The sequence below is a fragment of the Culex pipiens genome, chromosome 2, assembly GCF_016801865.2.
Source record: "Culex pipiens pallens isolate TS chromosome 2, TS_CPP_V2, whole genome shotgun sequence".
In the NCBI taxonomy this organism is placed as follows: Eukaryota; Metazoa; Arthropoda; class Insecta; order Diptera; family Culicidae; genus Culex; species Culex pipiens.
This window is the reverse complement of record NC_068938.1, coordinates 18,931,453-18,958,970: the sequence shown is the minus strand read 5'-3', so window position 1 is coordinate 18,958,970 and position 27,518 is coordinate 18,931,453. Positions and strand designations below refer to the sequence as shown.

At 34.9% G+C, this 27,518-nt stretch overlaps 1 protein-coding gene across 3 annotated transcripts in view; it reads right to left on the bottom strand.

The window, feature by feature from the left end:
- Positions 1-27,518, bottom strand: part of LOC120432464 (protein Shroom) — a 371,160-nt gene that overhangs the window by 23,974 nt on the left and 319,668 nt on the right. The window lies entirely within an intron of this gene.

Sequence of the window (27,518 nt, the reverse complement as noted above, 5' to 3'; positions counted from 1 at the left end):
AATATGATGGCATACTGAAATCGAAAAAGCATTTTCATTAGAATATAAACATTCTAAAGCTTTTCCATTTTTCTGCTCTTCTGCTATTTTTTCAATGGAATTGCTATTTTGTAAAACTCTTAGTTAGGAGTATGTAGAGTGAATGTAATCGTTTCTAGTATGTTTGAACCAGTTAAAACATATTTTGATTATCTGTAAAATTATGATGTACAAAATGTAGTTTTTTGCAATTCCGCTGTGAAACTGTCAACTTTTCCTGTCCTTCTGGAGAACCAAAACGGCCTACCAACTACCTACCAAAAATAACAGAACGGAAAATCAATACCTTTCATTACTTGTAATGGGTGCTGAAAAGTTGAAATTTTGAAAACTAGTATCGAAAAGTAACATTTTTTGATATTTTTTCCTTTGAACGGTGAATTTACTAAACCCATGAATGTTTAACATAAACTTTCATTCTAGAAGTGTTTTCTGAATTGTAAATAATGTTGTAAGCAACTCGTTGCAAAACGTGATTTTTTCAGCTCTCGTCGTATTTATCCAACTCGGTAAACCTCGTCGGATAAATCTTCAACTCGTGCTGAAAAAATCTTCATTTTGCAATTTGATGCATAAACTACTATTTTATAATTCAAATTTAATGTGTTTGTACCCATGTTTTGAAACTTTTTGTTATTTTTATAGATTGAGTACATACAGTTTCATAATTTACTAAAACAAAAGTTAAAATTTTTTCATGAAAATATAAAATTGTTGTTGCTCTTGAAAACCAAATTTGTTGCATTATTTACTAAGAAATTTATTCTACTAAAAATGCCTTTGAATTTGAAGATACTATGTTCTTCTGAAACTTTTAAATTGAAAAATATTTTTTTATTGTAATATTGTCCAAGAGATGCAGTCTGTTATCCAAAGTTTTAAATGAGAAAATCGTGATATTTTAAGAGTATTAAAAGATTGGTAAATTTACACATTTTTTTTTATTTCAGATAGAAATGTGAAATTTTACCTTAAAAAATGTGTAAAAAATGTGTATCGTGCAAATTTAAGACAAGTTTAAGACATTTCATTAATTTTTGAAATTGGACAGTTTTGACTAAAAACCATTTGTGTTATAAAATGTAACCATTTTTTTTTGTTCTTTCAATTTAACATGTTTTGCAGTTTTTTGCAGGACAAATTATGATGATAATTTTATGTATTTAGTGAATGTTCTTTGAAATTAATTTTGACAAATTGGGTTTCATGTCAAAATCAAAAATTTTCTTAATAAATGAATTTTAGTTTCCAAAAAATAGAGGGTGGACAGAAAAATATATAAAATAAATTTCAAATTTCAAAGTTTCCATTAAAAATATTGAAGAAAAAAGTGTCAGAACATGCTCAGGTTCAAGATTTCAAAAATCAGTTGTACAGTCCAGACTCAATTTTCAAAGATTTTGATTATCCCATGCTCGATTATCTGAATGTGTTTAATGGATTCGGATTCATGGATTTAAAATTCAAAATCACTTTAGAGCATTGTTGGGGTCCTACTTGTGCTCAACGACCAAAAAAACAAGACAGAAACAAAGATTCTCTTTTCATTCTCAATCAGAAGTGATTTTTTTCCGAGTGCATTGTATAATCAAGTCTGGACTATACATTAAAATTAAACTTCTATCAAATAATTATGAAGGTTTTTACCAAATTTCATGTTGCTTTTCAACATTTTGCCCAATAAGACCAAAATGAAAAACAATAAAAAAACTTATTTTCCCTGTTTGATAAATGACAAAAGCCTTGTTTCGGAAACATTTCTAATGCCTCTTTTTTTAAAAATTGAACACACTTATTTTTGAGTTGCTCCCAAGTTTTTTTTAAAGCTATTTTCCCAAACGATAAACAATTTCTTTCTCAACTTTATTAATCTCACCATCTGTCACCCAAGGTCACTATCACGTCCATCTCGGTGCAATCATTGCACAAAAATAAACTTTCCTTTTTGTTCGCTTAAGTGAACGCACCCAACCGTTTAAAAAAACGCATTTTTTATTCTGCTCAAGTCTCCACGTCAATCAAAAACGCACCTCTTCTCCAGGCCGGACAGACAGCTAACAGCACCCATCTGTCAGAGCGACCTCACACAGCATCTCCTCTTTGTGACGTCGTCGTGTTGAATCATTCAAGAGGCTCGGGCCTCGTGACGTGTGAACTGCTGCTCTTTTATGTTTAAAAAGTGAAACTCATGACGGCTTTGAAATTCCGGACGCAAATTTAAGCTAATCTAGTATTGCGCCAGTTTTTGGATGAAGTTGTGTCCAGGCGCATAATGACGGTTTAATTTGGAGCTTCTTTGGGCCCGGACACCACAAAGACCCCTCATTAGCCATACAAATTTTTCGGAGGGATCAAGTTTTTGGACGATTTAATGAGCCCCGCGCAAAGATCATTACCAAGGTCATTGTCGTTTACACCTCTATTCAGCGCGCGCGCTTCTTGAACGAGTTTCAAGCCTCTCGAAAGAAGTGAAAACCTTTTGAGATTGTTTACAAGCCGTTTGATGATGGTTTCACTTGAGGTGTGGCCACTTGCGGGGTCAGTTCGAACTGTGTGTGTGTGTGTGTGTGTTCAAAACAAGTACACAACCCGTGTTGCTCAATCCCGTCCAGGTTGGGCCCTATTATTTCCATATAAAAAAAATCGTTGTCCGTTCGTGTGGAGGTTCACGCGTGGGGGGGACACGAAAAACCTAACCTAGCCCAACTTTCAAATAAAGCGGCTACTCGTCGTGACTCGTGGAGTTGAACAGTTCTAAGTCGAGTCGGGTTCAGACGGTTGAGACGGTTGATGTTGTTGCAATAGAAGTCAAACGTTGCGACTTTGAGATGTGTCTCGCGTGTGGAACTAATTCAATTACGAACGCCCCTCCGTCATACAAATTAGCTTCTCTTTTCTGTGTGTTGCGGAGGCTTTGTGGGACGTCGGTAAGCGGTGGTGAGCCTTCTTGTTTTATATGGGCAAAATGTGCAGTTGATTTGAGTGGGCGATCAGGGCCGAGGGTAGTGATTGTCACAGTAAAGGTTAAAGGATGGTATTAGTTTTTCAACGATCAAATGACTTTTTTTTCAACAATGTGTATTTTGAGTAATGTATATTGGTTGATAATATGATCGTTGGTAACCCAATTATATTAAGAGTACGATAACATCAAAGTTTTATAATGTGCGTAAGTCCATAAAATTTATTAATTACATTAAATGTAATGAAAAGTTATACCTATACTGCTTATTTCTTTTTTATTTTTGTTTTGAAACTATTTTTTCATCAAATCATTTTGAGGATCTTTTGGTTTACAATAACATAACTTCTTTGTTCCATGTTGTTCTTTTCAATTTTCTTACTTTTTTATTTGCATTTTGTACAATCCGAATTAGATTTAAAACTTCGTAACCTCCCCTTCAAAATTTCCCATGAAATAAAACAGGGGGTGGCAAAAAAAATTTATGAAAAAAACCTTTTTGAAATCGATGGTTAACCATTCAGAATACATTGTATAACGGTTATTTGTGCATTTTTAATCAATTAATGTCTGTTTATTCGGTTAACCCATTTTTTATGTTGAGCAAATAGATCGAAAAAGACGTAAAACTTTACGAAAAAGAAAATGTCTTTAGATTCATTGATATTTTGAATTTCTTGTCAGTAGCATATCTGTAATAATGTTTGAAGCATTCTGTGATTCTTTTGATTAATATATTCGAAAATTTGGATTGAAAATTAAAGTTTAGGTTTGAAGTTGAACCCAGTATTTTTTAAAGGTTGGCAGCGTCACACGAAATAGAACAAATAATCAAACTCAAAGTGTCCTAAAACAGAGTTCTTCTTTGCGATGCTTTTTGAAGATTCGAAGTTAATTGAAATTATTACAGAGTTATTTTTTAATTATTTTGAATTTTAGTATTTTTGTTTTTTTTAATGTTCTGAACTTTTGTTATACTGAACATCAACTCTCTTGGATGAAATGCATCGATGCCAAATACTTGTGTTCATTATTGTTATTTCGATTATTTCTTTTTTTACCCATAATTCGTGGAAAAATTATGTAAATATAAACCATTCATGTAAATAATTTTTTTGAAATTAGTGTTAGTAAATAATTTTAAATTAACATTAAAATCAAATTCTGTTAAAAGTCATTACCATGAAATAATAAATAAAAAGAATGATTATATCCGAAAAATGTAAAAAAAGAGATTTTGCCCCACTTGGTAAGAAAATTCGCAAAAAAATGACTACAAAATTTTGTTTTGAAATGTTGTTAATGATTCAAATAATAAGGAGTGATTCGATATTTTTGTACCAAATTTTCAATAGTTTAAGTAATAACTATTTACGTTTGTTTCGTTTCTTTAATTTTCCTAGTCATGTTTCTTCACTAATTCATGTTTCATGCAATCCATTGCATTATTTGCATTTCTTGTTTTTTTTTCATTTGATTGTTGTTTTTATTACAATATTTTGATAACATTTTTCAAAGGATCAAGAACGGTAAATATTAGAAGATAAATGATTTTTAGTTCGATTTTTTTTAAACAACCTCCATGAATGTTCAAATGGGATGGGTGGTAGCACTGCTCGTGAGAGTTCGGACATTATTTTTACTCCGCGTCTTTTTGTATTTTTTGCTTCTTTCGGTCCATAAAATATGTATAAAAGTGACGATAGTGGTTAATAACAACGCGTTGTAGTGGTAGAATGTCGAGTTCTACGGATTTCCCTTGAATTTCGTCGAAAAAAGACAGTTTTGTGCATCGGCCCAGCAATGGTTTTGTTTTTGTTTTTTCATCCACGGGAGCTTTCGCGCGGTCCCACCTAGCAAAGTTCGTTTTCTTTTGTTCCCACGGGAGCTGTCAAAAAGCTCGCGCGCTCGGGCGGTTGTTGCAGGAGAGCTTTTAAGCCGGGTTGCCAAATAAACGATGGAGGAATCTGTAAATCAGATTTGGAAATCGGTTAGGTTTTGTCACAGACTTTTCCAACGGTTTGTGCGTGCCGCGATAGTTTTGTTTGAAGGTGAAATTTGTATGTGTTGTGGTCGACCCAGTTTTTGTTCGTGGTCTTGTTTACCACAAGATGACTAGGACGACAGGATTTATTCCGAAGCAGCATGATGAATCTCAAACTGCTCGTGATTGAGGACCCGCAGCTGGAAAACCGACGCTGCAAAAAGGACTAAAGAATGTTTCAGCAAATTGGTGAGATCTATCCAAACTGAATCTTTCAATTATTGCATACTTTCTAATCATTAATAAATACGCGCTAATCCCTGTTTTGCATTATGGGATTGGAAGTTTAAAGATAGATCGAGAGTCCTTCTGATTCTTGCTTCTATGTTTAGGCGGGGCCTGACAATGCCCAATGACCTCGGAATTGGACCGCAAGGAGCTCTGTCATTCTGAAATGGGTCATTGGAAGCAGCGCGAGGGCTATCACCACCTAAACAAAGCCTGATACAAATTATACTTTCCCATAATTTCGCTGCCGGCCAGCGGGTATTGGATTGGACCACACACACCACACACACACACATTTTTTAAAAACATCCTCCATTATTTTTTTAATTTGTTAGATTTCCAATACAACAGCAAATAAACGAAAAAAAAACGAAACTATTGGCACTACGCCCCCCGGGGCATGGCCTTCCTCTAACGTGGGATTTCTGCTCCAGCGCCTCTGACGAGACAGGAGAAACCGGGACCGACGTTTTACTTCACCATCCGATAGAAGCTCAGTGGATAAGGCGGGAATCGAACCCGCGTCTCATAGCATCATCGGGATCGGCAGCCGAAGCCGCTACCCCTGCGCCACGAGACACACAACAGCAAATAATAAAACTTGATTTAGGACCATTCATAAACCACGTGGACACTTTAGGGGGGGGGGGGGGTATGGCGATTGTCCACGCTCCATACAAAAAAGATTTTTTTTGTATGGGTAATTGTCCACGAGGGGAGGGGGTTCGAGATCACCAAAAAAGTGTCCACGTGGTTAATGGATGGTCCCTTTGAATTAGAGGTGGGCAAAACCGCTCTTTTTTAGGAGCCGCTCATTTTCGTTCGCTCATTAAAAAGAGCCGCTCTTTTGAACGGCTCTTTCGCTCTTTTTCAAAATTTTGATGAAAATGTTTTCTTAAGAATCGTGTGATTTTATAAGTTATTTCACACTTGACTTTTACAAATTATTTGATAAAAAAATTAAAACTGAAAACGAGAAGATGTCCTGAAAAACATAGATCTTGGCGGTCTCTATGTCAAGATTTCTACTCGAACCTAAATATTCGAGTAATTGAATGGCATCCAAACTTAAATCCAGGAAAAAATGCTATTAATTTTAAAATTGCGTTTATTTCTGCAAGAATTCAACTAAAGCTGATATTTTATTTGGAGAAAACGTTCTGGTAACTCGGACAGAAGGATTTATTTTTTTTTCGAAAATCTCTAAACTATTCAGAAGATTTTTAATAATATTATGCAATTTGAAATGCTCTAATTTGTATTCCGGTAATACTTTAATTTTGATTCAGTTGTAAAGTGAAAAATATTTTCATGTTGCTAAAAAAACTTTTTTTGTTTTTTGTTATAATATTTTCAATTCTCAAAAACAAATTTAATACTACATTTTTTGGAAATTCAATAAAATCATATTTATAACAAAAATCATGCCATCTTGGGCCGGTTCTTTCAAAAGACCGAAGTTTAAAAAAAAACCGCCACGGCTGTTTTCTGTGAATCGGCTCTTTAAGCGGCTCGCTCTTTTTTTGCCCACCTCTAATTTGAATTGATTCGAAGCAAAAACAAGAAAAAATTCACAAAAACGATAAGATGAAAATCCCAAACTTGTGTTTGCTTATTTTAAGTAAGGCCGTTGCAAATATTTTTCAAAGTTTATGTCCCTCGTCTCTGACCAAAGACGAGAGGTTCAAAAAGAAGTTTAAAAATTTAATTTACGAGCCACGGTTTTAATTTGAAAATACCTAAATATTGACGAAAATTTATTTTTTCGCGAAAAAAAAGTTTTTGCGGTGCTGTACATTAAAATTTCATAAAAATTCAAAATATTTTTAATTCTTCACTTCATAACTTAAAATGTTGAATTATTATAAAAATAAATGCATTATTGTCCCATAAAAAAAATTAAATATATATTCCTATATTTCTGCTGTAACTTATGGTTGTAAACAGAATATTTTTTTCAAATTTCATTTCAAAATAATCTTTTTTAGCTCGAATGCCCACTTTCTGTAAAACTATTTCAACATAAATTGATTGAAATGAAGACATTCTGATCTGCTCAGAAGGTTATTTTAGCGGGACAATTATGGGAAGATTAGGCCCAAAATTGGTTTTTCAATGGAATCTCAAGGAAGAAAAACTAATTTTATCTGTTTTTTTTAAATCCTATAAGATAAATTGAATAATTAGGTCAGAATAACTAAAAAACGACCAAAACTCATGCTAGACAACTATGCCAATATGGAAACTTTATTTCCACCTAATTTAAATAGAGAGGAAAAAATAAAAATTCAGGCCATAATAAAAAAAACATATTAAAAGAATTGTAAATTGTGGTATAAATGAGTTCAACTCTCAAATTTTTCGAAAGAAAATACCAAATTAAAGGTAATTAATTAATATTTTCATGTTGCTAAAAAAACTTTTTTTGTTTTTTGTTATAATATTTTCAATTCTCAAAAACAAATTTAATACTACATTTTTTGGAAATTCAATAAAATCATATTTATAACAAAAATCATGCCATCTTGGGCCGGTTCTTTCAAAAGACCGAAGTTTAAAAAAAACCGCCACGGCTGTTTTCTGTGAATCGGCTCTTTAAGCGGCTCGCTCTTTTTTTGCCCACCTCTAATTTGAATTGATTCGAAGCAAAAACAAGAAAAAATTCACAAAAACGATAAGATGAAAATCCCAAACTTGTGTTTGCTTATTTTAAGTAAGGCCGTTGCAAATATTTTTCAAAGTTTATGTCCCTCGTCTCTGACCAAAGACGAGAGGTTCAAAAAGAAGTTTAAAAATTTAATTTACGAGCCACGGTTTTAATTTGAAAATACCTAAATATTGACGAAAATTTATTTTTTCGCGAAAAAACAGTTTTTGCGGTGCTGTACATTAAAATTTCATAAAAATTCAAAATATTTTTAATTCTTCACTTCATAACTTAAAATGTTGAATTATTATAAAAATAAATGCATTATTGTCCCATAAAAAAAATTAAATATATATTCCTATATTTCTGCTGTAACTTATGGTTGTAAACAGAATATTTTTTTCAAATTTCATTTCAAAATAATCTTTTTTAGCTCGAATGCCCACTTTCTGTAAAACTATTTCAACATAAATTGATTGAAATGAAGACATTCTGATCTGCTCAGAAGGTTATTTTAGCGGGAAAATTATGGGAAGATTAGGCCCAAAATTGGTTTGTCAATGGATTCTCAAGGAAGAAAAACTAATTTTATCTGTTTTTTTTTAAATCCTATAAGATAAATTGAACAATTAGGTCAGAATAACTAAAAAACGACCAAAACTCATGCTAGACAACTATGCCAATATGGAAACTTTATTTCCACCTAATTTAAATAGAGAGGAAAAAATAAAAATTCAGGCCATAATAAAAAACGTTACTTAATCCACCTAGGTGAATGGGGGCTTCCTCTTCTCGGTTCATACACAAATAAATGTATTGAGAATGTACATGTATATATAGAGGCGATTCGTTGATTGAGTTCTAAAATTCAACTAAATTGGTAATATTATTGTTCACAATGATAAAGCTTAATTTTCTGGGTACAATGACCCTTTGTACGACCGCAAAGGATTTAAAATGGATTTTTAAAACAATTTAAAATAATAACTTTGCGATCCTTTTTGACTGAAAGCAGAATACTTAGTATATAGTCTAGAGACTTACTAAATCGAATGCTATTCAATCCGAGTAGAAGTAAAATACGCCCATGTTCGTCGACGAAAATCCATGTAAGCAATGCACGCGAGTTTTTACACCGTGACGGCATAGGGGGATGGCGTCACTATTTTTAGACCACGTTTTCCACTTTTTCTTATCGAAACCGACTACTTTATCGACTTCATTTTGCTGGGCGAGATAGGACGCCGTCTATTTTTAGACGATGACTCAGCACTTTTGCACTTAAAAAAACCAGATGGCAGCACGATGTAACGCCACGTCCCTATGCAGTGCTCGAACGAGTCAAAATTTCCGTAAACTCTCTCCTTCTCTCGCCTTGCATTCCGCTCTCACCTTCTACAGCTAAAGCGAAAATTTAAGAAAGGGTAAAAAGTGTATCGCTAACGGAGTCGATCGATGGCTCATGGATAGGTATCTAAGAACACATTACATATTGTCATTTCCCGAAATGACTTGACTTGTCTTGGCTTGGCGAAGACGTTTTTGAGGCTATTCTGGTCCTGATTTAGGGACGACAGAATCTTAGCATGCTGGACGCGATTCACAAAGGGAATTTTATTTCCTAAAATGACATTCGAAGCACGATGAAAAATGCTTTCGAGTGAAGTATAATAGTTCTGGGTTTTTTAGCCGGATGGGCGAACCAGCATGTGATAATGCATTGGTATCGTCAAAAATAGCAGTTTAGTGCAGATATTAGCGACTAAGCCTAATAATTCGTCGAGATATGTATCTCATTGGATTGGGTTTTGAAAAAGCTTTACAAAAATGTGCAACATGCCGAAATTTTGGATAATTTTGGCCACGTTTTAGTCGATTTGGAGGCGGCTGAATGCAAACAGTTTTCTTAAAGTGGCTGTAACTTTGGCTAATTTCAATGGATTTTTGTCCCGTTTCAGCCGTGGATGGAGGACATTCCAGACTACCTAGTTGTGCAAAAATGAAGCAATTTTGAAAATTTTTCATCGTTTTGCCTTCCTCACTTTACTGAGGAAAGGCTATAAAATCACTCGAAAAATGAACTTCTCAATTAGACCTCCTAGACCCACCTTCATGTATACCTATCGACTCAGAATCAAATTCTGAGCAAATGTCTGTGTGTGTGGTGGGATGTTGATCAAAAAAATGTCACTCGATTATCTCGAGACTGGCTGAACCGATTTTGTCCGTTTTGGCCTCATTCGATCCGTCTTAGGGTCCCATAAGTCGCTATTAAAAATTATGCAGTTTAGTTAAGTACTTCAAAAGTTATGCTAAAAAACCATTTTAACAAAAGTCCGGAAGATTGTAAAAAGGGTGGTTTTTGTAAGAAACCCCGTCATGCTATACATGTTCAGAATGGTTTTTAAAATACCTTTCCAACGCGTTCAAGACATTGAAGATCTGACAAATCTATCAAAAGTTATACGCACTTAAGTGTTAGTTATACGCTTTTTGGCTGCCGGATCTCAGATATAGTGATAAAAACGTTGCCCGGATCTCTCATGCGACCTATCGTAGGATAGGTATTCAAAAGACCTTTCTAACGCGTCCAAAACATTGAAGAACTGACAACCCTATCAAAAGTTATAAGCACTTAAGTGTTATTTACGCACTTCTTGCATTTTGGATAGCAATCTTAAAATGTGAGGAAGGCGCCAACCACCTAAGGGTGGATTAAGTAACGTTTTTTGTTTTTCCATTTTAGTTTTGCAAATCGTTTTTCGTAAATATCTTTTGACAGGAAAGGGCTACGGGGAAGATTTTCAATAGCGACTTATCGGAAGCTAAGAGGGATCGAATGCAACCGGAAGTGTCCAAATCCGTTCAGCCATTTCCGAGAAATCGAAGTGCAATTTTTTGGCCAATTTTCAAGTGATTTTATATGGCATTCCTCGGAGAGGAAGCCAAAACTCGGGTTCCCCCAAAATAAAATAATCTGCCGTAAACCAATTGCGACCAGTTGGTCGCGTTCTTGTTGCACTCTTCTCAACAAGTCGAGTCGGCGTAGTGAGCTAGGGCGCGCCCTAGAATTTTATTTTTGGCCGTGGGTTCGAATCTCGTTCTCTCCCGCTCGCTCTCTGAGCTGATTTGTTTTTTTTTTCTCTCTGCGCGTTGTCGAGCAATCTTCCGGCCGGAAGGTGCTCGACTTGGTTTTTCGAGCAATCTTCCGGCCGCTCGACTTTTGGGGCCATGCTGGACCTGATTTGAGGTCGGCGGAATCTTTGCATGCTGGACGCGATTCACAAAGGGAATTTTATTTCCTAAAATGACATTCGAAGCACGATGAAAAATGCTTTCGAGTGAAGTATAATAGTTCTGGGTTTTTTAGCCGGATGGGCGAACCAGCATGTGATAATGCATTGGTATCGTCAAAAATAGCAGTTTAGTGCAGATATTAGCGACTAAGCCTAATAATTCGTCGAGATATGTATCTCATTGGATTGGGTTTTGAAAAAGCTTTACAAAAATGTGCAACATGCCGAAATTTTGGTTAATTTTGGCCACGTTTTAGTCGATTTGGAGGCGGCTGAATGCAAACAGTTTTCTTAAAGTGGCTGTAACTTTGGCTAATTTCAATGGATTTTTGTCCCGTTTCAGCCGTGGATGGAGGACATTCCAGACTACCTAGTTGTGCAAAAATGAAGCAATTTTGAAAATTTTTCATCGATTTTTGTTTTTCCATTTTAGTTTTGCAAATCGTTTTTCGTAAATATCTTTTGACAGGAAAGGGCTACGGGGAAGATTTTCAATAGCGACTTATCGGAAGCTAAGAGGGATCGAATGCAACCGGAAGTGTCCAAATCCGTTCAGCCATTTCCGAGAAATCGAAGTGCAATTTTTTGGCCAATTTTCAAGTGATTTTATATGGCATTCCTCGGAGAGGAAGCCAAAACTCGGGTTCCCCCAAAATAAAATAATCTGCCGTAAACCAATTGCGACCAGTTGGTCGCGTTCTTGTTGCACTCTTCTCAACAAGTCGAGTCGGCGTAGTGAGCTAGGGCGCGCCCTAGAATTTTATTTTTGGCCGTGGGTTCGAATCTCGTTCTCTCCCGCTCGCTCTCTGAGCTGATTTGTTTTTTTTTTTTCTCTCTGCGCGTTGTCGAGCAATCTTCCGGCCGGAAGGTGCTCGACTTGGTTTTTCGAGCAATCTTCCGGCCGCTCGACTTTTGGGGCCATGCTGGACCTGATTTGAGGTCGGCGGAATCTTTGCATGCTGGACGCGATTCACAAAGGGAATTTTATTTCCTAAAATGACATTCGAAGCACGATGAAAAATGCTTTCGAGTGAAGTATAATAGTTCTGGGTTTTTTAGCCGGATGGGCGAACCAGCATGTGATAATGCATTGGTATCGTCAAAAATAGCAGTTTAGTGCAGATATTAGCGACTAAGCCTAATAATTCGTCGAGATATGTATCTCATTGGATTGGGTTTTGAAAAAGCTTTACAAAAATGTGCAACATGCCGAAATTTTGGATAATTTTGGCCACGTTTTAGTCGATTTGGAGGCGGCTGAATGCAAACAGTTTTCTTAAAGTGGCTGTAACTTTGGCTAATTTCAATGGATTTTTGTCCCGTTTCAGCCGTGGATGGAGGACATTCCAGACTACCTAGTTGTGCAAAAATGAAGCAATTTTGAAAATTTTTCATCGTTTTGCCTTCCTCACTTTACTGAGGAAAGGCTATAAAATCACTCGAAAAATGAACTTCTCAATTAGACCTCCTAGACCCACCTTCATGTATACCTATCGACTCAGAATCAAATTCTGAGCAAATGTCTGTGTGTGTGGTGGGATGTTGATCAAAAAAATGTCACTCGATTATCTCGAGACTGGCTGAACCGATTTTGTCCGTTTTGGCCTCATTCGATCCGTCTTAGGGTCCCATAAGTCGCTATTAAAAATTATGCAGTTTAGTTAAGTACTTCAAAAGTTATGCTAAAAAACCATTTTAACAAAAGTCCGGAAGATTGTAAAAAGGGTGGTTTTTGTAAGAAACCCCGTCATGCTATACATGTTCAGAATGGTTTTTAAAATACCTTTCCAACGCGTTCAAGACATTGAAGATCTGACAAATCTATCAAAAGTTATACGCACTTAAGTGTTAGTTATACGCTTTTTGGCTGCCGGATCTCAGATATAGTGATAAAAACGTTGCCCGGATCTCTCATGCGACCTATCGTAGGATAGGTATTCAAAAGACCTTTCTAACGCGTCCAAAACATTGAAGAACTGACAACCCTATCAAAAGTTATAAGCACTTAAGTGTTATTTACGCACTTCTTGCATTTTGGATAGCAATCTTAAAATGTGAGGAAGGCGCCAACCACCTAAGGGTGGATTAAGTAACGTTTTTTGTTTTTCCATTTTAGTTTTGCAAATCGTTTTTCGTAAATATCTTTTGACAGGAAAGGGCTACGGGGAAGATTTTCAATAGCGACTTATCGGAAGCTAAGAGGGATCGAATGCAACCGGAAGTGTCCAAATCCGTTCAGCCATTTCCGAGAAATCGAAGTGCAATTTTTTGGCCAATTTTCAAGTGATTTTATATGGCATTCCTCGGAGAGGAAGCCAAAACTCGGGTTCCCCCAAAATAAAATAATCTGCCGTAAACCAATTGCGACCAGTTGGTCGCGTTCTTGTTGCACTCTTCTCAACAAGTCGAGTCGGCGTAGTGAGCTAGGGCGCGCCCTAGAATTTTATTTTTGGCCGTGGGTTCGAATCTCGTTCTCTCCCGCTCGCTCTCTGAGCTGATTTGTTTTTTTTTTCTCTCTGCGCGTTGTCGAGCAATCTTCCGGCCGGAAGGTGCTCGACTTGGTTTTTCGAGCAATCTTCCGGCCGCTCGACTTTTGGGGCCATGCTGGACCTGATTTGAGGTCGGCGGAATCTTTGCATGCTGGACGCGATTCACAAAGGGAATTTTATTTCCTAAAATGACATTCGAAGCACGATGAAAAATGCTTTCGAGTGAAGTATAATAGTTCTGGGTTTTTTAGCCGGATGGGCGAACCAGCATGTGATAATGCATTGGTATCGTCAAAAATAGCAGTTTAGTGCAGATATTAGCGACTAAGCCTAATAATTCGTCGAGATATGTATCTCATTGGATTGGGTTTTGAAAAAGCTTTACAAAAATGTGCAACATGCCGAAATTTTGGTTAATTTTGGCCACGTTTTAGTCGATTTGGAGGCGGCTGAATGCAAACAGTTTTCTTAAAGTGGCTGTAACTTTGGCTAATTTCAATGGATTTTTGTCCCGTTTCAGCCGTGGATGGAGGACATTCCAGACTACCTAGTTGTGCAAAAATGAAGCAATTTTGAAAATTTTTCATCGTTTTTTGTTTTTCCATTTTAGTTTTGCAAATCGTTTTTCGTAAATATCTTTTGACAGGAAAGGGCTACGGGGAAGATTTTCAATAGCGACTTATCGGAAGCTAAGAGGGATCGAATGCAACCGGAAGTGTCCAAATCCGTTCAGCCATTTCCGAGAAATCGAAGTGCAATTTTTTGGCCAATTTTCAAGTGATTTTATATGGCATTCCTCGGAGAGGAAGCCAAAAAACATATTAAAAGAATTGTAAATTGTGGTATAAATGAGTTCAACTCTCAAATTTTTCGAAAGAAAATACCAAATTAAAGGTAATTAATTATTTTCGGGCCTTTGATTTTTTTGAATAATTATTTCCCCAAATTTATTGGAAAATGAAGAAAAAGGGACAAAGAATCTTATTTCAAAGTAGTTTGATAAATTGTAAGCCACATTATTATTGATCAATGATTTTTTTCAAAAATTATTTCCCCAAATTTATTGGGAAATTTAAGAAAAAAGGTACAAACAATCTTATTTCAAAGTTAATTGATAAATTGTAGGGCAAATAATAATTTACTTTGAAATAAGATTGTTTGTCCCTTTTTCTTTAATTTCTCAATAAATTTGGGGAAATAATTATTGAAAAAATCATTGATTTGAAAGGCCCGAAAATAATTAACTACCTTTATTTTGGTATTTTTTTTCAGAAAATAGTTTCAAAATATTTCGAAACATGGATGATTGAAAAAAAAAACATTTTCATGTTTGAAGCACATTTTAAAAACGAAAGGAATTCATCGAAAACTTATTAGTATTCATACAAAAAATGAAAGCATATTAAATAAATAAAAATAAAAAAGTACATTTATGTATCTTTATGCAGGTTTTCAATAAATTACAATTCAAGTGTTTAATTTTAGTTATACATTTGAGAGGAAAATCAAAGGAAATCAAAGGAAAATCAATAATAATCGTCAACATATCAAAATGTTGTTTTTTTTTGTTGTGAATGCTAGACAAGTTTTTATATCATCCAAATTATCACATCATAAAAAAATCTAATTTTGTTTTGATTTAATTAAACTTAAAACATTCAAAACCCTTTGATTCTGGAAGCATTGAGAGATAATCAGCAAAGGTGCTGAAATATTTAAGATCAAATGTTAAATGTCAAACGCCATTGAATGTAAAATCAAAAGCGCACTCAAACGTCCACTTAACTTGACCAAAATGCAAGAGATTGGCAAAACCATAATTATCCCAAGTCCAATTGTATTAATAATCTGGTTAAACTAATCGGCCAATTCAGTAGCAACCTCAAAGCTCAATCCCCAATGCTGAAAACATGCTTAGAAAAGCCAATCGCATTGCTTCACCCCATCGATCCCTCCCTCCCCCGCCCAAAAACCCCTAAAACGGTTTGACATTTATGCTCTCGAATCCCCTTGTCGACTTGGTGTAGCTTTATGCTACCGGTATTCCACACACCAAGCAGCTTAGAAAAAAAACACGATCGTTCGCCGAAGAGGGCGTTAACTGTAACGTAATCATTCAATTATACTTTCAAATAAATCTCCCCCTCTTCGATGGGGGAGTGCAACCTTCGCGACTTCTGGGGAGGTTGTGGTGGCCAAAGTTCAAAGCCCGTTTGAGAGCTGGGGGTTTCGAAAATGCCATCTTAAGATCTCCTCCTAAATTATACTGCCACACAACCAGAGAGTGGCGTTTGATCGCGCGCTGAATGATCGTTTTGGTTCGCATTTTTTTTTGCTGTACGAGCACCAGGAAAGTTGGTAGATTCTTTTGCACGGGGAGGCCACATTTGGGGGCTACCAACGGTCAGAATATGTAATTATTGTATTATAAACACATTTTGAGCCATTTTTTGTGGACGTCGTCGTTGGCGGTCTTTGTGATGTTGAGCTATGAGTTGAGTTGCCTCCCCCAATGACGACGATCTTGATGCTTAGCCAAGCAGTTGAGTGGTTGTAAACAGTTGAACCTACAATTATTGGTTATGTTTCGGTAATAGACCGGTACGACATCAATTTACGAAAGGATCTCTTAAAGGACAAAGCGAATCGTAATTTCTACTTTGCAGTTTCGAGTTCAGAATGTACGAAAAACGAAAAACACAAATTTGTTACTACTTTACCATCCTGATCATTACCGGCGCCTCCTTATCAAGGGACCGTCTTCTTTGTTATCTTTATCAAATAAATGGATTTATGTTAAAATCGTAATATGAAAACGATTCGCCCTTGTATCCTTTTCAAACGTCACTATCGCTGCTCACAGCTCAAACCTCTTCTAAATTAAAATATCGCCTCAGGAATCGTGTCCAGCATAAATCAATTGGCGCTTCACGAACGCTTCAACTCCAAGCAGCAACCGCTCCGCTGCAGCCCGAGGCATGAATAATTGAATTATTTATTGGACTCCTCACTTCACGCGGTGCTCGACCAGATCTAGTTAAGAAGCGTGAAACTCGGAGAATCCTCGCCGGCGCGCGCGAAATTTACGGCGCCCAGTTCATAGGTGAGAAATGGTAGTTATTAGGCGTACGGAACGCCCCCTACCCCGCGCCAGCAGCGGATTTTGAAGATGATTGGTCTCTGTGAGTGTGCCTTCGGGGGGCACCCACGGAGATTAACGAGGACGACGCCGTGGCAGCGGGAGGGTGCCCACTAGAAGACCCAGCTGACCCAGTTCTGGGGCTGGCTGGTGCCTTACAACAGCGGAGAGTTTGGAGGCTGTGGAAATCGTGGTGATGTTGCTTCTCGCAGAGTTGGAGATGATGAATGGTTCTATGCTGCGAGCTTAGTGGGCTGGAGGGAAAACCAATTTTCTAAGCTTGTTAGGCGGAATATCTGTGCCGCGCATGAATATGGAATAGTTTGTTAATTTATGTTGCACAAGATTCGAAATCATAATTGTGTTTGGTCAAACGGGGCAGAAGTGATTTAGAGAGAGAGAGAAATTAGAAGAATGATTTAAATTCCACACGTGAATTTGATTGGTTTAAAAATTTATTTCCAACTTGAATTTGAATGATTACTGATTACACTAGAATAATTTTCAACAAAAAAAAAAATGTTCGTTTTTCTCACTTTTGAATAATTCGGTTATCATTATGACCCACAAAATACCTTATATTTCTTCTTTATTCTACTAAAAAGTTCTCTATTCATACGCAATTTTTTCACGTTTTTTTATTTGGATGAATAATTGTTCATCGGGTTCTTATGTCCAAATAAACCATTTTGCATAATTGGTTTTTCCATACAAGCCTCTTTGCAAACTTTGGGCTTCCCATACAAAAGTGTTGGGAAAATATTAAAAAATAAGCAAATCTCGAGATTTGGACAATCTTAATGGTACACAGATACCAAGAAAGTTGTTGTCTTCTTATTCTAAAATTGTTGAACTTACAGACCAAATTCGAAAATAATTTGATTTTAAAAATTGTAAATTTTTGTTGTAAATCGTCACAGAAATTGTAGCCTTGGGGGTGAATTAAAAATTACGTCGACAGTTTCCGTAGTTTTGAAGATACTAAAATGTCTGTAAAAAAATCTGGGTTCAAAAGCTCTGGTTGATGTGCACCGTTGATCCCCTTCGTTTTTTTAAATGTTTAATATTAAAATTCTAAAAATATTTTTTTAGAAGATAAGAAAATTTCTATTTTTTTACATTGAAAATCGAATCAATATAGTTACCAAGATAACCGCCTATTGAAAAATGAGGGGAAGTTCTGTTTTTCGCTTAGAAATAAAAATTTTAAACATGTTTTATAGAAACTGATACCTTCAAGTTTTATTTTTTTGTGTTGAAAATTAAACATAAAAATTGTGACATCTTAATTACGGTGCACAAGATTATATATGATTACAAATTTAATTTTACATCTCACAATGTTTTTTTATTAAATTGCACGTGTTTTTAAACTTTGCTGAAATAAATAGCTCTAGCTTAAAAATCATAGTTAAGAGAAAATAAAATTTCCATCATGTACAATAGCTAAAAATTGGCAGTTTTATTTCACTAAAACATATCGAAAATGAAAAAAACGACATGGTTATTTCTTTTTCATACATGATTTATGTGATACAAGGCCAATGCAAATTTTATTTCAAGTTTTTAGCCCCCCACCCTTTCAGAATTTCTCTTAAAAATCAAAGAGCAAATAAAAATAATTAAAAGCTAAAAATCACATTTTTATTGACAAAACTTGCTTATTTATCAATTTTTATTAAATATTTTCAAAAATTCATTGATAATTTGCAAGTTTTCGATAGTAGTACTACTTAGTAATGTATACAGCATTTTGTATTACACTTTGCCCAAAAATTTTGAAAATCTGGGTTGGGAAATGATTTTTTTTTTAATTATTTTCTTTGTCATGTTTTTGAAGATATCATTTTACACAGAAAAAAAATTATGGTAATATTCATCAGGAAATGGTGACAGATTTTGTGTAAAAAAAATGAATAATTTTACCCCAGAAAATGATGAATTTTCATCAGTTTTTGATGAATATTTATCAGGTTCACATTTTTACACATTTTTATGTAATATTACTCAAAAAAAGAGGTAATGTTCAACCTACCAAATTTTCATCATTCCAAAATTCACCTTTATTTTTTGTGTACTTAATTTTTTAATTTTTTTTTTGCTTTTTTGTTAATTTTTTTTTGAAATATCATTTCTGGATGGATTTTTTTTTCTATTTTTTTCTTAAAAAATCATTTTCTTTCACTAAAAAGTTGAATGCTTTTTGACATTTTTTTTTAAATCAAAAACCGTTGAATTTTTGTTGTGAAGAATCTTGTTATCTAGTAATTTTTTTCACAATGTCTCTTGGTAAACCCCTAGTGGATTATAAAGTAACACTCCGCTTAAAGAAACTCCAAAACTCTGTTATGTATTTTTGCAGATCTTATCATAACTTGATTATTCACTAATAAAACCGAATTATATTGGTTTCAAACATTTTGCTACCAGATAAAGTGAATAAAATCCATAATCCTGTTGAATTTACATTAATTTCTTCAGACAAATATTTCTAAATATTTGAAAATCTACTTAAGTCTCATCTAATAACTCATGTCAAAACCCAGAAGTCACAGCTGACATAATCAAAGCCTATCTCATCATGCGGCTTGAAATGCTAATTGAGCCCAACGGTCTCGGTATTACATGTCGGCAGACAATTACCCCAAGCGCGTCATATGTCGACAATTAGCGCGAGATACGGTTGATATCAGAGGCGAAAAAATAGCTCCTGACTCAACCCTACAAACAGTTTCTAACCCCTCGGTCAGCGCTGGTCAACCCCTCGTTTGACCACGTGCTAGACCGAGCAAAGTTGGCAGACCTCTCCGGCTGGTTCAACACTTTGTAAGTGCCTCCGGTTGCAATTAAAAACACAAATCACCTACCGCCAAGCTGCGGCTCCTAAACCGCGTGGCTTAGCCTCTGACAGTTGACTAGGACAGTTACTTGGGTGCTGCTGCTGCCACAACCTGTTGCCCTCTGTTCGCACTAAACCTGGTTGCTGAACAAGTGCCCCCAAAGTTGCCATAAATAAAAATTCAAATTAGCCGCCAGCGCGTTTGATAACACACCTTGCACTGTTTAAAACTTTCAAGTTTCAATGGAATTTCTGAGTTTTTTAAAACTCATAATTTGACATTAGGGTTTAAAATTTTCAGAATATTAGATACAAAAAGATTGAAAAAAAAATCTCAAATTTCAATGTTTGCAAATTTAGCAATCAGATTATTCACAGTGCAGTTCCCCTGGAGTCACTCCTACGCAAAAGAGTTTTGCTGGAATCGCCAAAAGTGGCCAATCCCCCTGCTCAAACGGTGCTGGAAGTGTCAGTAGTGCGGTGGGCAATTTGGAGTTGCGTTTCTAACACGATTTGCACGATTTGTATTAGACGTTTGCGTGTGTGTGTTCGACCCGTGGCCGATTTATGGCCAGGCCACGGCACACGCGTCGTTGGCCACCCCAACCCGATTTATTATGCACCATAACTCGGTTTGAGAGGGTTTGAGTTAACCCTCGGCTGACATTTTTGAAAAAAAATAATTTTAGCTTTTTAACTTTTTGTACTTTTTGATTGCATTTCGACATTTTTTTTAGCTTTTTCTAGAAAATTGTTTCTAAAAATATTGTGTGCCTTTTTCAAGTCTCAAGGGTTAATTCTCTAGGGGCGGCACCGTTGCGGAAAATGGCCACTCCCGGAGAGTGTTTAGCGGCAACTCGGTCGTTGTTTTATTTTCCCTTAATTAGCGAAATTGACAGATTTATTTGCGCAGCGCCGCCGCAGGACTATTGGACACGCAAAACAGTTTGGCCGGCGAATGACAGTTTGAATTAAATTGTCACTGGCCAAATAGTCCGCCGCGAAGGGGTGGAGCGAATCGGGGGACCCCCGGTAATCGCACACATGTTAATCTAATTTTAATGTAAACCGTGAAGTGTAAATTTGTCCGAGATTATGGAAATGAGCCGAATCGGAGTTGTTGGTGATCGGCAGGTGCCGGCGTTGATGGTTATCTGATGGTTCATAAATGTGTCAATTTTGAAGTTATGAGATAGTTATTTTTGCGGTAAGCTGCCGCTTAAGATGACGAGAACATACACGGAGAAAAAAGAGTTCCCAGAATCGTGAACAAGCGTTTATGAAAATAGGAACCGCAAACAAAGTGTTCAAATTTCATGGTACGTTTTTCAAAATCGTACCATGGAATTTGAACACTTTGTTCGAGGTTCCCATTTTCATGAACGCTTGTTCACGATTTTGGGAACTCTTTTTTCTCCGTGTATACTGACATAATTCTAGTAAAAAATGATGGAATTATAATTATGAAAATATTTAATTAAACATATAAAATAAATTTATAGAAAATACACAGTATATTTGTGAGCTGAATAATGCCTATGTCCGATAATGTAAGAACACTGATAGGTTAGTAGAATCGGGATCGATTTCCGTAAATGAGTGCTGAAAAAACGAGTTTTGCATACTTCATCGATAGCAATTTTGAAACAACACGTTTTGAATACAATTTATCAGTGAACATTTGTTTTACCGCTTAAATTTGGCGTCCGTGTATTTGGTCAGCTCGCAAACCAAAACTCTGTCGAAAAGAATTAATTTTACATTTAAAAAAATACAACAAATGTATGATTTTTCGAAACGGGATTGCTAAATAGTAGTTTATACAGCAAGTTGCAAAAAGAAGATTTTTTCAGCACGAGTCGTACATTTATCCAACGAGGTTCACCGAGTTGAATAAATAAGCCGAGTGCTGAAAAAATCAAGTTTTGCAACGCGTTCCAAACAACATTTTTTGCAATTTCGAAAAATACCCTCTGAATGGAATTGTAAGTCAGATGTTCATGTCTTAAGTCAATCCATCGTTTAATTCAAAACAATGTTGAAAAGTGTTACTTTTAATAACAAGTGCTGAAAAGTTCAATTTTTCAGCATCCATTTCAGTGCTGAAAAGTAGAAATATTCAGCATTTGTTTTGAAAAGTGATTCTATTCGATTCCATTATTTTTGGAAGAGAAAAGTAGGCTGTTTCTTCGTTCGATAATGACAGGAAAGTAAGCAATTTCATGACGGAACTGCAAAAATACTTTTTAGCAATTCCGTCGTGAAACTACTTACTTTTCCTGTCATTCTTGAACGACGAAATAGCCTACTTTTCTGTACCAAAAATAACAGAATCGAATAGCAACACTTTTCAAAATAAATGCTGAAAAGTTCTACTTTTCAGCACTCAAATTAGTGCTGAAAAGTTGAACTTTTCAGCTTTTGTTTCGAAAAGTAACACTTTTCAACATTTTTTTGATTTAAACGATTTATTGACAAAATACATGAAAATTTTACATAAAATTTCACTCAGTGTGTGTTTTTTGGAATTGTAAAAAATGTTGTATGGAACTCGTTGCAAAACTTGATTTTTTCAGCACTCTTCGTATTTATCCAACTCGGTGAACCTCGTTGGATAAATGTACGACTCGTGCTGAAAAAATCCTCTTTTTGCAACTTGTTGCATAAACTACTATTTAGCAATTCCTACAATAGCCTACATTTTTCTTACAAACAGTAGTAAATTCTAATAGTACCCTTTTTTATAACAAATGCTGAAAAGTTTATCGGTTTTTGATGAGTTTTCATCAGCTTCACATTTGTACACATTTTTTTGGATAAAATTACTCAAAAAATAGGAAATATTCAAGCAACCAAATTCTAACCTTTCAAAATTGAACTTTTTTTCATTGTAGAATATATTGCTATGTTGTTGAAGAGTTTTTTTTGATTTATTATTGAAACATTTAAACCAATTAACATTTTTTATGATCTTTAGGAGTTAGTAATGTTCATGCTCCACTCCCTTTTGCAAATCTCACCCCTTAGAGGGGGTGACATTGGGTCAAATGAAACTAAAATGATGCTCAAATACAATGATATGGTAAAAACAAGTCATCCAACAGTGTTTCTTGTTCGAGGGAATCGTATTGACACGCTGCAGTGTTTGAAGTGGAGATTTTCAAACATTTGAGTAGTTTTCGAGCAATTCTAACAAAAATATTAGAAAAATGATTTTTCGAGAGGTCATTTTTGGCCAAAAACGTACCCCAACTTTAGACAGCTGCCAAAATAACAGGATTTGTTCTAGGAACGAGATTTTTTCAGCGAAGTCATCTTAAGATGTCTCCTACACAACCCTTTCAACAGAATTCATTTTCATTGAGAAGAACCTGAGAAATGGTAAAATCCGTCAAAAATCACTTTGACCCAATCTCACCCCCCAGCCCCAATGTCACCCCCACTGACGGTATTCATTATTTTTATAAATCTGTCTCAGCTTATATTTTTACCATTTAGTGCACCCATCTGAATGGGCACCATTTCAAATAAGAACGACTCAGTCTCCCAAATTTCCATCAAAAAACCATAAAAACCCTCCCCAATAGGTTCGTGAGAATTGTGTCTCCCCCGCCCCAAGTTTAGTTTTGATTACGCTTCGAAAAGGTGAAAATTACAATTTTGATGCGCTTCTAACCATTCTCGCTACTGTTGGCTGGTTGGATAACCACCCACTGCTGTGACTGTCAACGGCCGCCTCGGCACACGAAGCTCGATGACACCCGTCCGATAAGAACGAAAGCTTCACCAGGTTTAGCAGCACACAAACCTTTTCGGAGTCGTCAACAACAGCACAGTAGAAAATTGACATGTATTTTTTAAATAAAAAGTTTATTTAGTTGGATGATTTTTCAAGTCATCAGCAAGAAATCGAGTAAAATTAGACAAAAATGTGAGTAAAAATCCAAATAACATTCCAAAAATTCAATAAAAGTGTCGATTTGAGCTGTAACTTATATAAACTTAATTCGAGGTGGGACTGTTGATAGTTATTGTGGGAGTACACCTCCTCCAAAGCCGCCGTCACCGCCGTGGATTATTCAACTAATTGTTCAGAGCTTTTGTGTTAATTCGGAGGCGATAATCGCGTCGCGTGTTTCAACTCGGGGTTTTCAAGTTGGAAGCTGCTGCCGGCTGCCGTCGTCAACGCAAAGTTCAGAGCTGATGCCAAGCTCCAGATTATTGATGGAGGGCTTTTAGGTTCATCAGAGAAAGATGGGGGGAACCCTCCTTAATTACTGCTAAACTTAAGAAGCCACCCCGTACTGACGAGTAGGACACACTTATCGAACTTAATCTTGAATTAAACGGTTGCTAAATTGCACGGCCGTCGGCCTCCTGAAATGCGTGCTCCAAGATGTTTTTGAAGCGAAATGTGATCTCCATTAAAAGCTGTCATTTGGCTTGTTTCGGACGCGAGATACATTTCATTAAAAGTCGCCGGCCACTGACCACTGGAACTGACCGCTGCAGTGAGTGACGTGCCGAATGCACACAAGTCACACAAGTGGTTATGACTTTGGAGGGAACGAGTTTTAATTGGCTTCCGCGAGCGCGCACCAGGGCAATTGTGTAATCGCGGTTTTAGTTCGAGCGCTCCCTCCCCGCAAAGGCAGAAGGAATTCGTGGGAAGATGGGTGCCCAAAATGGTGACGATTTGAATGATGACAGAGTAAAAAGAAAATGAAATCAGTGTGACGTCAAAACAATTTTAAAATAGGTAATACAATGTTAATAACAATGTCAACATTGTATCATTTAAAAAATATATATTTTATGAAGCTTTTAGTTAGTTTTTCACATTTTCTTATTCTTGGTAATCTTCTTGTTTACAACAATGATGTAACACAAAGCTGAAAGGAACTCCAACACTCTGTTATGTACTTCAAGAAAACTTATTGTCACTTGATTATTTACCAATTTTGGAATTGAATTGAATTACCACTGTTTTTCACATTGAAACAAAATAACGATTTATTTTTTTGGAATCAATCACATATTAAAAAAAAACTCTTTTTGCCATAAAGGGTTAAGGTGAAGCCGTTGATCATTTTCAATGAAAATTAATCATCACTATAAAAAATTGTGTATTAAATTCAATTTGACGAATTTCAGCACCAAAAGGAATCAGCGTGTGCCGGTTGTTGCCTTCTTGAAGCCACTGAAGGATTTTTTGATCTAAATCAATTGTGCTTCAAAATTTATATACTTTTGTGGCACAGTCATTGACGTCCTAGTTGGCAATCATTGATTAATGACGATTTCCATAACTTAACAAGGAATGGGATAATCGTTACCAAAAGGAATCAGCATGTGTAGGGCACTATTCTAAACAACTTGTTGAAGGAATTTTGTCAAAATATTGAAAGCGACGCAAAATTTGTATCTTTGAAGGAAAAATAATGACAATGATGGAAGTCTTCACGTTAATATGAAATTTAGTCATTATAAATATTTTAAAAGCGAAAATGAAAAAATATTTCACTGTTACATTAATAAATTCTATGTAATGATTTTGAATCAATTTAATTTAAAATAAAAACATTTCATGAATTGTCTACCACAAAAAACTTATTTTAAATCTCTAGTAGGACATACTTCAAAAAGTTGTCTGAAACTGAAAGATATGTTCTAAAAATTAAATAAATAAAACCATTACTATTAAAAAAATCAAAGACAGTGTTAAATTTTGGCATTTTTGACATCAATAATTTGGTTAACTTTTTTTTTAAATTAATAGTTTTTTTGTGTCATATTTTTTGAATATTTTTTTTCAATTCCATTATTTTTTGAATTTAGCATAACTTTTATTTATTCCTATATATTTCATAAAAGCTTTTGTATCTCTTAAGGAAAAATAATATTTCACCGTAGCATAACTGAAATAAGGTATAAAAGATTTTGAGAAACATTTTGCCTATTTTTAAAAAATAGAATTTAAATTTTTTGAATTGCATTAGATTTTTTTGTTTATTTTACCGTCCCCCATCGACCTTGACCGTAACTGAACAAAAACTCACAAAATGATTCATTTGTACTTTTATTAAAATAAATGCTTACCTTCAAAAATCTGTCAAAATTGAACAAAAACTCTTGTGTTGATAAATTAAATTGCAAATAAATGACAAATATCCAAATAGTTTAAGAATAGTTCTTAAATAGTAAGAATTATTTGAATAAATTGTAAAGTAAAGTATGAACATTGTTTTTATTAAATATTTTTGTTCGCATTTGCAAATTTTTCTAACAGTTCCTTGTTTTTACCAAAATTTAAAATTTACATAACAATGAATAGTTAGAGTCGAATTTTGATATACTTTGAAGTTTTTGTCTCCCACCATTCAAAATGTTTCCCAAAATTCGAGGAAGAAACTAACTCTCTATTACATGAATTACAAATTTTCAAGAAGATCAAAAATGTACAATCGTTTGTAAACTATTTTGAATACATTCGACAAGGTTTATTTTCAAATTTATAGTTGAACGGGTTACGAAAAAGATGTGAAACAGAAGATTTTTTTTGAGTTCATGAATTTTAGCAAATTTTGCGATATTTTAGTTTCAAAATGTAAAAAAATATATGCCCTCTAAACCAAAATTTGTAAAAAAAAATGAATGATGAACGTGTTTAAAATTTGTAAATAGATGATTTGAAAAGTTAGATTTCTTCTCAATTTTGAACACAAATTATCATTTACGAATAATTGCTTGAATTTTGAAATAAAAAGCATATTAACTCATAGAAACTCAAAATATGATCAAACATCGATATTTTGAAACTTTGAGCAAATTTTGAGAGGCAGATTCAGATTTTTATTTGCATCTCTTCTTAGTTACATCGATATTTTGAAACTTTGAGCAAATTTTGAGAGGCAGATTCAGATTTTTCAGGTGTTATTTTTAACCAAAAAGTCCAACATTCAAAATAATGGGTTTTCAGAGATGTTTTTAGATTTCGTGATTAAATTTTGAACTCTTCAACAAAGTTTTTTGAATTGATATGCCCAACAACTTTTTAAAGAGAACAAAATCTTACCTTAATTTTCAAGTATGCAAAATTTGCCCCTTTTAATTTGCACAACTCTTCCAATGACAATAAATCTCCAATACTGCAACATTTTTCGGAAAATCAATATTTTACAAAAAAAATGTGGGTAGCTGGGAAACTGTTTATTCCATTTACCTTTTAATCTTGAAAGTATTTTATTCACGTAATTTATAAATAATATTGCAGTCGTCAGTTATCTCTGAAAAAGTATTGCGTCATTTTTTTTTAAATATAAATACCAAAAAAAGTTTATATTCTATCTCAGATTATTATGCATTAAAACGATAATTTAGAATGAAATTACAACCAGAAAAAATTAAACTGAAATTGAAACGCAAATTTTCAAAAAAAAAAAAAGAAAAAAATAACTTGCGAAAGATTCTTAATGTTTTGATAATAATAATAATAATTTTGGTAATCTTGTGATACAACCTAAAAGATCCGGAATAACTAAAATCTCTGAAAAATTCAAATGGAAGCGCAATCACACGCACAGGGGAGAAGCAATTCAGAAAGCAAAGCAAACACACGTTTAAATATTGCGAAGCAGTTTCAAGACAAACTCGAGTAGAAATGCAACAACACACTTTGAAAATGAACTAGGCAAAAACTCAAACATCGAAATGATCCATCCACCAGGAAGACTTTCAAACCCTGAAAACTCAAACCAAACAAAGCCGAAGAAGGACAGCACACAAGGCAGACAAATCACACACAAAACAAACGAAGAACCCTCAGAGTGGACTTA